This window comes from Dipodomys ordii, unplaced genomic scaffold, assembly GCF_000151885.1.
Source record: "Dipodomys ordii isolate 6190 unplaced genomic scaffold, Dord_2.0 Scaffold152, whole genome shotgun sequence".
In the NCBI taxonomy this organism is placed as follows: Eukaryota; Metazoa; Chordata; class Mammalia; order Rodentia; family Heteromyidae; genus Dipodomys; species Dipodomys ordii.
The window spans coordinates 5,017,617-5,030,258 of NW_012267368.1; the positions used below are offsets into that span (position 1 = coordinate 5,017,617).

Genomic DNA, 12,642 nt, shown 5'->3' on the forward strand with positions numbered 1-12,642 from the left:
TTGCTCCACAGGCTTTTCAATAACTGCTATTTCAAGTTCATTTTAAACATTTTCAGTTTGGATTTTAATCGCTTCTTTCCTAACCCTAGAATGCAAATGTGGATTTTTGCTTCCAGCGTGTTTTAGTTCTGGCTTGTCAGTCCCACTAAAGATCTCTCTCTCTCTCTCTCCCTCCCTCTCCCTCTCTCCCCCCCTCTTTCTCTCTCTCCCTCTTTCTTTTCCTGTTACTTCCCTGCACTTGCAGAAATCAGGGGCAGGGATGTGTAAATAGAGTGGGTAGGAAAAGGGGCTGACAGGGAGAATTAAAGGGAGAAAGAATCAAATGAGAGAGACTAGGGACAGGAAACACATGAGAGAAAAATTCAATGGGCTCTGTTTCTGCCGTTTGGACCAGCGGAGTGAAATGCTGCGTTTTTCTGTTCACTCGGAGGCATTCACAGCGTCTCCTGTTCTCCTTTGGGATCAGGTTTGCACCTGTAATGTCCCGTGACAGCTCGTGCCATGAGGCGTGTGGAATACATTCAGAGGTGAACTTGGAGCCTAAGAGCTGTTCAGAGGTGGACTTGGAGCCTGAGAGCTCTGACCTCATTTGGGGACCTGACAGCGTCTCACGCCTGTAATCCCAGCAACTCAGGAGGCTGAGATTTGGGGACTGGGTTCAAAGCCAGCCCAAGCAGGAAATTCCATGAAACTCTTATTTCCAATTAAACATCCAAAATCTGAGATTGGCACTGTGGCTCACGTGGTAGAGAGCTAACCTTGAGCAAAAAGTGCTCAGGGACAGGGCCCATGTCCTGAGTTCAAGCCCCAGTACTAGCACAAAAGAAAAAAATATCTCTATTATTATTATTTTTTTTAATTTCAAGACAAGCTTGTGCTATGTCGTGCAAATTGGTCTTGAATTATCTACCTTCTGCGTTAGCTTCCTAAGTGCTGAGCTTTAAAGAGTCAGACTCTGAGACAAAGGGCACATGTTTTCTCTCAGATATGGAACTTAGATTTAAATTTTAAACATATTTGAAAATACATACAGAGCCACATGTATATAGACACAAAGCAAATTGACTGGAGTTGGTTTATACAGGGGAGGAGTCAAATGGTATAACTCCTATTTTTTTTGGGGGGGGGTCCGGTTGTGGGTCCTGAACTCTGGGCCTGGGCACTGTCCCTCAGCTCTTCAGCTCAAGGCTAGCGCTCTACCACTTGAGCCACAGTGCCACTTCCGGCTTTTTTCTTTTTGCTTATGTGGTGCTGAGGAATCGAACCAGGGCCTCAGGCATGCAAGGCAAGCACTCTACCACTGAGCCACCTTCCCAGCCCTCCTATTTTTTTTTTTAATTGCCACTCTTGGGGCTTGAACTCAGGGCTTGGGCTCTGTGACTTCACATTTTAGCCTAAGGTTAGCACTTTATCACTTGAGTCAAAGTTCCATTTCTGGCTTTTTTGGTGGTTAATTGAAATAAGAGACTTGTGGATTTTCTGTCTAAGCTGGATTTGAACCACAGTGCTCAGATCTCAGCCTCCTGAGTTGTTCAGATTACAGTCATGATTCTCAATGCATATAGGTGAACTCAGAGCCAGGTCACTGAAGGGGAGGGGAGGGATGGGAGGAGGAGGGGGAGACGGACAGGGAGAAAGGTGGAAGGGGAGATGTGGATCAAGACCTGTACTCAGAAACTGCATGAAACTGAAACCTCTTTATACAACTACTTATAGATAATAAAAACAGTAAAAATAAATTTAATTTTTGTCCTTGTGAAGTTGAAATTGATGCCTCCAATACTAGGTTTATTCCTATCTTTTATATCTCTATCTGCGTATCAATGTGTCTGTCTGTCATCTAGATCCATCATCTATATATTATCTATCTATATCTAGGTATTACTCCTATCATCTATTATCCATGTATCTATCATCTATCTTTCATTTATCATCTTTCATTTTCTGTTATCTATATCTACTATCTATATCTATCTGCTTGCCTATGATTCCTATTAATGAAGTTTTACTTAACCTATAAAATTTAATAAGTACTATAAGATTTATATTATAATCAATTAAAACAATGATAATAGTATGCATACTTTGATATGTGATATCCACTTAGTTATATAGAATATGTTATATAGAAGAAATGGCATGACGTAATTTTGATTAATCAGTAAATCACTGACTTTTTTCCCAGTCAACAACGCAGTTTATAAATACAATGTGTCTCCATCAATTTCACCCTTTCAGCTTTCTCACCCATTCCTCCCAACCCAATAACAGATTTTTTAGAGTAATTTTGACAACATACCATGTAAGCATTTTGAACCAAAATTCTTGTCTAGTCTTGGAAATGATAACTGGAAATTGCTATAAAATATTAGGCTAATGTCTCATTTTAATTTTTACTTCAGATTTCACTTTCTGGTATTGTCTTCTGTGTCTCAAAAATTCACGTATCATATGTTATTTATGAAATACATAGAACATTCATCAGGGCAGTCTGTTGACAAAGAAGTCAACGTTTTAGTCCAAAAATGTAAGATTGTATACAAGAGAACTTATCCAAAACAGTAAGTAGATTTTCATGTGTGCAAAATAATTGTCAAATGATGACTGCACAAACAGTACTCTTCCTTGCAAGACCTTTGGGCCGGCTTTTCCTGCAGCCACCCCCTCTGCTGACAGGCCTGTCTGCTTATCTCCCCTCCTGTCATCGGTGCACTTTACCAATCCGAAAATAATTAAAAACCCTGAGCAGGTAGGGACGCACAGTGTGATGGAATCTTGCATTTGTGCCACAATACAATTGGCCTGCTGACAAATTATTCCGAAGGTATTTTCCATTTTAACTGTACAGGGGAGAAGCATAAAGGTGGAGGGGCCTCCAGGGGCTAAGAAGATGTCAGATTTGTCAGGGGGTGAATTTTAGGATTTGATATGTGCTGAGTCCGTTTTGAACCCCAGGTACACGCAGTCTTTTTAGTTGGTCTTGGATTGCCTTTTCGCTACTGTGCAATGAATGTCCGACATATCAAGACTGGATCTAAGTCTGAGATGCTTGTTCTCTTTTGATACTCTTAGCTTTGTTGCTCCTCGGAAAGTAGCGTTCTTTCCTGTACGCTGGGGTGACGAGGCCTCTGGGACACGGGGTGTGAGGTTGAGCGAGCAGCCCCGTGGGTCTGCCACCTGTTTTGCCGCACTCCCCTGGCCATGGTGAAGGTGTACCACTCAGCAATCCCCTTCTACTTCTGACGAAGCAAGAAAGGCCTGGAGGCCGAGTCCTAGGGCTGCTTTGTGCTCTGGGAAGAAAGATGACAGCCAAGAACCTTGGTAGCCAGAGCCAGCGCGGCTGTGCGAGTTGAAATTTTGTTCCTCGGGTTCCAGTTACTGGGGATATTTTCACGTCATCTGGTGTTCCTTTCAGTAAGGTTTTCAGCAGGCAATCTTAGATCCTGTGAAAGAAAGACAGAAAGAGAGAGGAGAGAGAGAGAGAAAGAGAGAGAGAGAAAGAGAGAGAGTTTGACTTATCCACGCAATAAGGCAGCAGTAGCGCAGCTAAAGCTCTGCTGGCTACCCAGTCCTCTGTCCTCCGCTCTCCCCCATCCTCCTCCTCTCTCCCCCCTCCTCCTCCTCTCTCCCCTCCCCTCTCCCCCATCCTCCATTCTCCCCTGTCTTCCACTGCTCTTCCCCACTGTTTCACAGTAGCACCCCCCCCGCTGTCTTTGCAGATTCCTTAAATGAAAAAAAAAACATTGTAGTAAGAACATGGACAGCTAGTGTACCTTATTTTTAGCATTCTACCAGGTGTTTTAGTTAAAGCCTATTAATTTCCCTTTGTACTCATTAGGACAGTGTTGACTACAAATAATTTTTTAAAAAAGAACTCAACAGATGTGAATCATGGCTGGAGTTGTAGGCTCAGCAGTGTTCAGCACCCTCACAATTCTAGATAGGCTTGGGGGACCTCAGGGCATGCCCAGTATGGCAGGAGTGAACAACCAGCCATAAAAGGGGCATCTGTGAACAGGAAGCTACCGCCCGGTATTCAGAAGCAGGAAGGGCTGAGTCCTGGGCGGGCCATATTGGGAGTGGGCTGGCTGCTGGGTCGGGGTGTCCCTGGGGCTTCTGGGAGGAAGCAGAGATCCTGGCAGCCCTGAGATTTCAACCCAGATGAGCTTCAACCAAGAACCAATTGTTGCACTGACATGAACTTGCCAGGACTGTTGCTCTAGACTAAATAAAGTCCTGGTCAAGGGAGTAATGGTGACAGAAATCAGAATTGGAAACTGAGGACTCATGTCTAAGTTCTCTGATGTATCTCCACACTTTTTTTCATGGCCGTGCATCTTGCCTGAAGTTTGTATGCTCATTAGTCTCAATTATACTATGGTGTAGATTATCACTCATTTTGTGTACGCAGATAGGCACAATCTCGTTACACATTAGTTGTGCACACACATGGTCTAGTCATGTGTGTGCACACCCACACGATCTGGTTTTATAAACACACAGCCAGGTTGTATACTCACACATCTAGTTGTGTGAGCACAGTTTAGTTGCACACATGTTCTTGTGGACTTACAGTGTACTTGTGGACTTACAATCCTGTTGGATAATTTAAGTGTTGCTGTCCTACTTGCTTCATTGCTACTTCTTAGTGTGTCCATGTCAGGAAAGGATCCAGAAGACACTAAAATCCCCCTAAAGTTCTGTTTTCCATCTTTATTTGAATGTACTGTTTCGCATGACCGTTCAGCAGTGCTTTCATTTCTGGAGATGCACAGAGCCACAGCCCGGCGGGTGGATCACAGCCATTTCCTCTAACTCGGCCTTCCGGCCTTCCGTGGCATCGCATGAGGAGTTCACAGCCACCACGGGGTAAAGAGTCGGCCCCCATATACTAGATACTGCAAATAAGGGAAACCATGGGACCTGTGTTTCTTTGGGCCTGGCTTACTTCACTTAATATAATTTTTTCCAAGCCTTTCCATTTCCTAACAAATGGGGTAATGTCATTCTTTCCGATGGAGGCAGAGAATTCCATTGTGTAAATATACCACATTTTCTTGATCCATTCATGTACTGAGAGGCATCTGGGTTGGTTCTATATCTTAGCTATAGTAAATAATGCTGCAATAAACATAGTTGTGCTGGTAGCTTTAGTATGGTCTTGTTTGTAAACATTTGAGTAAATGCCCAAAAGTGGGATTGCTGGGTCATAGGGGAGCTCTGAGTCAAGCAGAAAAGGTCAGATAAGGTGATGTTAGGAAATGAACCCTAAGATATGTATTCAAATGTTTTTTTTCTTTCACGTGATTGTTTCTAACACATTTATAAGATTATTTCTTTGTTGCTTTCACTGTATTTGATGATGTTGGTATAATTTGTGGAGGAGAAGGGGAAAAACAAATCGTTTAAATAGGGATACAGGTGGACCCATTGCAACAATGAGATGTACAAGTCGTTATGTCGAAAACGAACTTTACAACTTTGGTGCGGGGGGGGGGGTTGGGGGGGGGGGGGGGAGGGGGGGGGAGGGAGGGGAGGATTGGGGTGGGGGCGGGGGAGGATGGGAAGCGGAAACAAAGGAGGAGGCTACAATGCTTGATAAGAAATGTACTCATTATCTTGCCCATGTAATTGTAACCCCTCTGTACAGTATTTTCACAATTAAAAAAAAAAGAGTCTGCCCCATGGGCAGCGCTAGCCTCGGCTGCCAGGGACCTCCTGCCTCCTCCCTGCCACCACCCCTGCCCCCCCACCCCTCCCTGCAAAACTTTGTAGATTTCTGGAGTTTGCATGGAATCAAAATAATTGACACTCCTGTTCCCAAGAGATAAGCAGGGACTTGGGACATGATTCCGCTTCTGTGAGCTGGTAGTCTCAAGATTCCAGTGTGTTTTCTTTCATGTAGGATTTATTCATTTTCTCTTGTGGGGGCCTGGAGTTCTTTGGCTTCTACTCGGTGCTTATCATCCCTCGTGGTGTCTCCAGCACTTGTCAATTCTGCTGAATAATGCTTTGTTTGTTTGAAAAGTTCTCTTGTAAAAGCTTCTAGGACATTTCCTAAATAAGTTGCCTCAATTTGCCTGGAGCCTCCTTTCCATGCAGGACAAGTTTTAGGGAAATGTTCACATTTACTGTATCAACAACTTTGAATGCTCACCGTGCATGTTCTCATAGCAAGACGTCTGTACATAGCTCCAGGCATTTCATGATCAGTCTGTATGTAGAACTCCAGGCTTTGGGGTAAACATTTCCAACTAAAATGAGCCTTCAACAAAACCTTAGCCTTACAAGGTATTTATTAGGAATTTCAGAAGAAATTTTGGTCTACGAACGTTTCAGATACCGAAAAATGGTAACAATTATTTCATAGCAAATCTTTCAGAATAGGTAAGATTGGAGACATTAGATCCTAAACCTAGGGGTTAATTACAAGAGGTAATTTAACTGCAGCATGGAGAATGTGAAATTAAATCAGAAGTTCAATGGACTTTTATTGACTTTTGGTAATGGTCAAAATATGGGTCAACAACAGGTCACTCCTCTGAATTTCAATAGTTTATTGTTCTAGAAGTATTTAATTTAATAAGACTTTGCTGTACTTTCCGGGTACTAATAGTATCTTTAAAAAAGGCAAAACAGAGGGGAAAAAACCTCAAAAACTTTATATGAGAGCAAAGAAAATATTAAAAAAATAAAACTTTAAAATGAAAAGTTTTACATACCAAAATAAGAGACGTGATTACTGCCTTTGTGTGCTTCTTTGTTTTATAAAGTTATGATTTTGGCAGTTCAGGCTGGGCATCAAATAGCTAGCAAATTAGAAGTCTGGAAAAACCCGCATTTTTCAATGTGTTCTTTGCAGGGCCTTTCCCACCTGCCTCTGTTTTTCTAACTTAGTCAGTAGAAGGGAAAAAAGTCCAAGAACAACTTACTTAATTCAATCAGGAGATGCTCCGTTTGCTAGACCCCCCTAGATGTACACGCAATTCAAGGAAAGCATGCACTTGGTAAGAGCATGGTTAACGAGGTTTATAACGAAACCCACTGTTCAATCACCACATTTCGGAATCTCTGCACAGATACTGAGCTGTCAGCCATGTCCCTGTCCAAAAGCTGCACACATGACTGAGGATTGAGTTAGTCCAGGACATTTTGTGGGCTTGTTTTTTTGTGCTGGTTCTGAGTTTCAACTTGGGGTCTGGACATTATCCTTGAGATTTTTGAGCCGCAGCTCCACTTCTGCCTGGTTAGTTGGTGATAAGAGTCTCGTGGACTTTCTCATCCTGGATGGCTTTGAACCATGATCCTCAGGTCTCAGCCTCCTGAGTACTAAGATTCTCGGCATGAGCCATCAGATTTTTGTAGTATGCACATACATCCCATGACTAGTAGGGATTACACCCAGACCCTTCCCTGGATTTCAGCAGCGACAGAGGGAGAAGGAAGTGTGTGCTCAGTGAGGAACTCTCAGACGTCAGAGGGTCCAATGCAGGCACTATGAAAGACCACACGTGAAGCGGAGAGGATTGCACCTTGAGAGCAGCAGGTGGGGGGGAGTGGAATGTGACCAGGCTCCTATTTTAGACAGTGATGTCCCCAGTGGTGCAGTCTGGATGAGACAGAAGGAGAGCTAGCTTGACAGAAATTAATTAGGATGCATTTCAGTAGTACGCATGTCAGGGATGTGAAGCCAAGCAGAAGGTGCTGTTCCCCCCGAGGAGATGCGCTCACACCCCATGAAAGTACGCGCATGGAGAGCAGCTCCTGGTTGACTGTGAACCATAAGCATGAGCATGCGAGCAACAGCAGGCTCTCCACCGGCGACCCCGAACGCACTGCAGGCCAAGGAATCCAGAGTCAAGATGGCTCTCGGTGTGGCAGTGCGTTAGGGACAGAGCCTGTTGAGAAGGATGATCTGATGGCAAGAGGGCCAAGTGCGATAAGGGTTAGCAACAATGAGCTGGGGTTCCGATTGGGAGCAGGGGTGAGTCAACACATGTACCAGAGAATGGGGTTGATTGACAGACACATAAAAGGGAGGGCCTAGGCAAAGAAGCCAAGCATCCAAAATCAAATTTAATGAATCGAAGGACAGGATGCTTGCAGGAGAGTGTTGTTAATAATAGCCCAGGCTAAAAGGAAAGAAGGCTGATTTCCAAACAAGAGTGTCAGGTTTTGCGGAATATTTAAAAGAGGCAAAGAAGGTGAGAAAGAAAGTGGTGGTTTAGCAGCGTGGAGACTTACTAATACTATATCCTTACTGTGTTATTATTAGACATTTTCTGTGACTTCTCTGGACAGGTACCAGCTAGAGAAAGAGCAATGTTGGGGGTTGGTGTTGACTTTAGATTATTGCTGGTGAAGATGATTTGTCAAACGTCATAATTGCTTATAACCTTTCCTATTCCCACTGAGTGGTATCATCTACCATCTCTTATGTTATCTAGTCTTCTATCCAGTAACTAGATAGGTTTTTCTCTCCATAACAACATAACAAGAGGAAATTTATAGAGACAAGGACTTTGGAATGGTTATATCTGCCTATTCCTCTCACCTTGGGGGAAGACAGAAATAAAACTGCTAAGTGTCCACTCATTGAAAATGAACTATGCAACGTGTGGGTGGGTGGGATGGAAGGGAAAAAAATCTGGGAGAGAGCAAGGGAAAGGGTAACATCGTTAAACAAGAGGTGTACTCTTTACCTGACTTATTTAACTGTAAACTGCCCCCCCTCCGTACATCACCTTTATAATAACAGTATTTTTTTTTATGCTAAGCATCTTATCTGAATGGTTCCATGGTCCACTGTAAAGCCAGTGCAGGGCCTGATCCATTCTCTATGAACGTAAAGATAGAGGTCATTGCCATGCAGAGAGGCACAAATGAGGTGCGTCGTGGCCCAGTGTTCTGTGTGGCTTGCTGCCATCTGTCCTCAAGCTCAATCTGGCCCCTCAGGACCTGCGGCCGCTCAGCTGCTGTTCCTCGCCCATGGACTGGCCTACAGGACTGGGAAGGATTTGCTTATCTGTAGACGTAGAAAACAGGAGATTCCCCCCCAAAAATAGGATAAAATGGAGAGCCAAGAGTTATGGGATTTTCTTGGTTTTGACCTCGACATCCTGTGTTGTAAGGGTCCGGACCTGCTCATTGGTTGGATCAGCTGTGCTGCCATTTTACGCACCTTAGCTTGCTTCTGTGTTGTGCTGCCTACCACTGCTAGCAGAGACAGACACTTGTGAAGTAGGCATGGTTTCAGGGCAGAGGTCTGGTAACATAAAGTCCACCCATAGCTGTAACACTAAGTCCTCCTGCATGCATGCCTCCTGACAAATTCTCTTCCCAATTTCTCCTTCCACCATTCCATAATACAAGGATTTGGAGTTAATCGTTCTTTGAGATTCGATTTTCAAAATATTGTCAGTTATGTTGCCATTGTTAACGGAAAGACCCTAAATAGGTACCAAAGAGAACCAGGTACTGTTTTTGTACAAAATAGACACTAAAACAAAATAGTAACCCCGAATTATCTTCTGGGTTCATTATTTTTGCCCATGATGGAATAGAAGAAAATTCCTAGAAAATGAACTTAAGACTAGAAATTAAGAATCTTTACCCAGGCCCCACTGGCTCCCACCTGTCATCCTAGCTACTCAAAATGCTGCGATCTGAGGATCGTGGTTCAAAGCCAGCTAGAAACATCTTATATTTGGCTAACCAGCAAAATGCTAAAAGTGGAGGTGTGGTTTGAGTCCTAGAGTGCCGGACTTAAGGGGAAAAAACAGGCAAGAGTTCAAGGCCCTGGGTTCAAGCCCCAGTATAACAAACACACACATAATTGTTTAAAAAGACTCCTTTTGGTTTTAAGGAGATATATGCCATTGAATGTAGCTACTGTTCACAAAGATTGTCATCAAAATGACATCAACACATGATCAGTAGGCTGTTGGTTATTATTTTTCTATGATGGTTAATTTTGTTACTGTTACTATGTACAGAGGGCCTAAGATTTCATAAGTCAGGTAGTGAGTACATTTCTTTTTCAACTGTTACCACTCCTTTGTTCTCTCCCAGCTTTTCCCTCCCAGCCCTGCTCACAGGTTGTATAGTTTATTTTCAACATAGTGTCGCATGAGTACCATTGTTGCATTTGTTCACCCTTCGTCCCTTCATTTCTGTGCTCCCCCTTACCCTCCCAAAGACATAAAATCAAAAGGAAAAACAGCAACAAAGAAAAGTACCTCTTGTTTCCATTTCCTGGAGTTCATTTTGATAAATATTATGTGCTCAGATGCACATAAACATAGAGCTTCGGTCCTCCTCGCCTAAGAGCATCCTCCTTTAGTCTCACGGTATATAGATGCCTAGGGTCCTGTATAATTTATCGTGTCCCAGTGTATTTTAGAACTAGCTTCCTCATATGAAAGAAAAATATGCACCCTTTGTCTCTCTGAACTTGGCTTACCTCACTTAACATGATTTATTCTAGGTCCATCCATTTCCCTGAATGACAGTATTTTATTCTATCTAATGGCTGTGTAAAATTCCGTTGTATCTAGATACCACAGTATTTTGGATCTGCTCGTCTCTTGTAGGGCATCTGGGCTGTTTCCATATCTTGTCCATTGTAAATGATATCTAGGAGTCTTCATCATATCCTGGCTCCTGATGTTGGGGGTAGATGCCCAGGAGTGGTATGGCTGGGTCGTAGGGAAAGTCTGCGTTTAGTTTTTGAGGAACCTCCAGACTGCTATGAGAGTGGTTGCACTAGTTTACATTCCCACCAACAGCACTGTAGGACTCCTTTGGCCCTATATCCCTGCCAGATATTCATTATTATCCAAATTTATTATTATTATCATTTATTATCCAAACCGATCTTCCTACTTCTATATAAAATTTAGAGGGAAGCCTAACCAGTAGAACATGAAGTAGATACATTTCTGAAAAGTCACTTGGTTAAAGTTTATGATTTTAAAGAAATGCTGCAGCTCTGTAGTTTCTTTCACTAGGGTATTCATGTAAGTTTAAAGAGTTGATTAAATGTCTATTATCTTTAGGCTACTGAGGGTTTTGTGTCCTCGATGCATTCGTTAAAACCCTAATTGCCACATGCAGAGGGAGAGTTGAGGCTGAGAATTACCTGCATGAATTCACATCAAGGCTGCAGTGCCCAGCAGACTCCTGGGTGGAAAAATGATGATTATCTCAATGGACTAACACAAAACAAGCATCCAATATGCAATGAATTCATTCTCCAAAAATTATTGTGAATTTTTTATGCATACAATGATTTCATAAGTGCTTATTTGTTAGAAAGCCTGATGTAAATTTCTTTCAGTTTATTTTATCTGGGCATTCCTATTGAATTTTAGCCGATTTGACTTTTTTCTTTGAGTTCTGTGGGAATGGCACTTTGCTTGTAAGTTTCACTGCTATTGACATTTTCATAGTTTAACACACTAATGAACCTCCTAGAAGATAAAGCTATGTGCTTTGAAAAATAAGATATTGACACCAGTATACAGAAGGGATGTTTTTTAAGTGCGTTTGTTTTCCTTCCTTGTGTGGTGTTTTTTTCTGGGCCACGCTTTCTGATTGGCGCCCAGATACGACTTGACGGCCCACAGTCCATTCTGTCCATCTGGGTTTGAGACTGCAGCCTGAGTTCTGGCCGTCACTGCACACAGGGTCCTCCCATCACTACTACTGGCTGTGGGGGACAGAATTTCTCTGAAAGGATGAAACGATAAAGGAATCTATTCTACACCCACGGAAGCTTTTAGACCACATGTGGTCTAATTTGCTCCCTGAAACATTTGTTTTACACGGCAAGCACTTGTGTGTGAGGGTCCTTGGTGGGAGGCACTCTGCTGCGTCAGACACACACGAAGGCAGTGTGCATACACGTGTGTGTATAATGCAGTCACAGACCAGGGCCCTGGACATGTGTCTCCACCCTCAGACTGGGGCCCTGGGCATGTACTTTCACCCTTGGGCCACAGTCGGGAAAAATCACATGTGTAAATAAATGGCATGAAAATTGACATAATAAGTTAGAAGATGTAATCAGTAACACCAGGGAAACTAAAGAGGAAAGTTCTTTAGGTTGTTCTGGCCCTGGAACTTGAACTCACAGCCTGGGTACTGTCCCTGAGCTTTTTTGCTCCAAGCTGGCACGCTACCACTTGAGCCATAGGCCCATTTTCAGCTTTTTTGCTGCTTATGTGGTGGTAAGAGTCTCACGGACTTTCCTATTTGGGCTGCCTTTGGATTGTGATCCTCAGATCTCAGCCTTCTTAGTAGCTAGAATTCCAGGCATGAGACACCTGCACCCGGCAAGAGGAGAGGAACAGGAAGTCCCAAGGGATGTGTTAGGGAACTCTGTCAACTGTGCTTTTTAAGGTGATGAGAATGCAAAAGAATTCCTAATTCCTAATTCTGAGGGTGGAAGCAGATGCCCAGGGTTCCAGTCTGAGGGTGAAGGCAGATGCCCGGTCTGAGGGTGAAGGACATAATGGCCTTGCAGCCAGCACAAGAAGACCCTGTGTGGAACAATAGAATGGAAGAAAGACAGCCTCTTCAGTAAATGGTGCTGGCAAAATTGGTTAACTACATGTAGAAAACTAAAGCTAGATCCTTATA

The 12,642-nt window shown here is 43.2% G+C and overlaps 1 protein-coding gene across 1 annotated transcript in view; it reads left to right on the forward strand.

Moving 5' to 3' along the window:
- Positions 1-12,642, forward strand: part of Adgrb3 (adhesion G protein-coupled receptor B3) — a 529,297-nt gene that overhangs the window by 51,978 nt on the left and 464,677 nt on the right. The gene's annotated exons all lie outside the window — the stretch shown is intronic.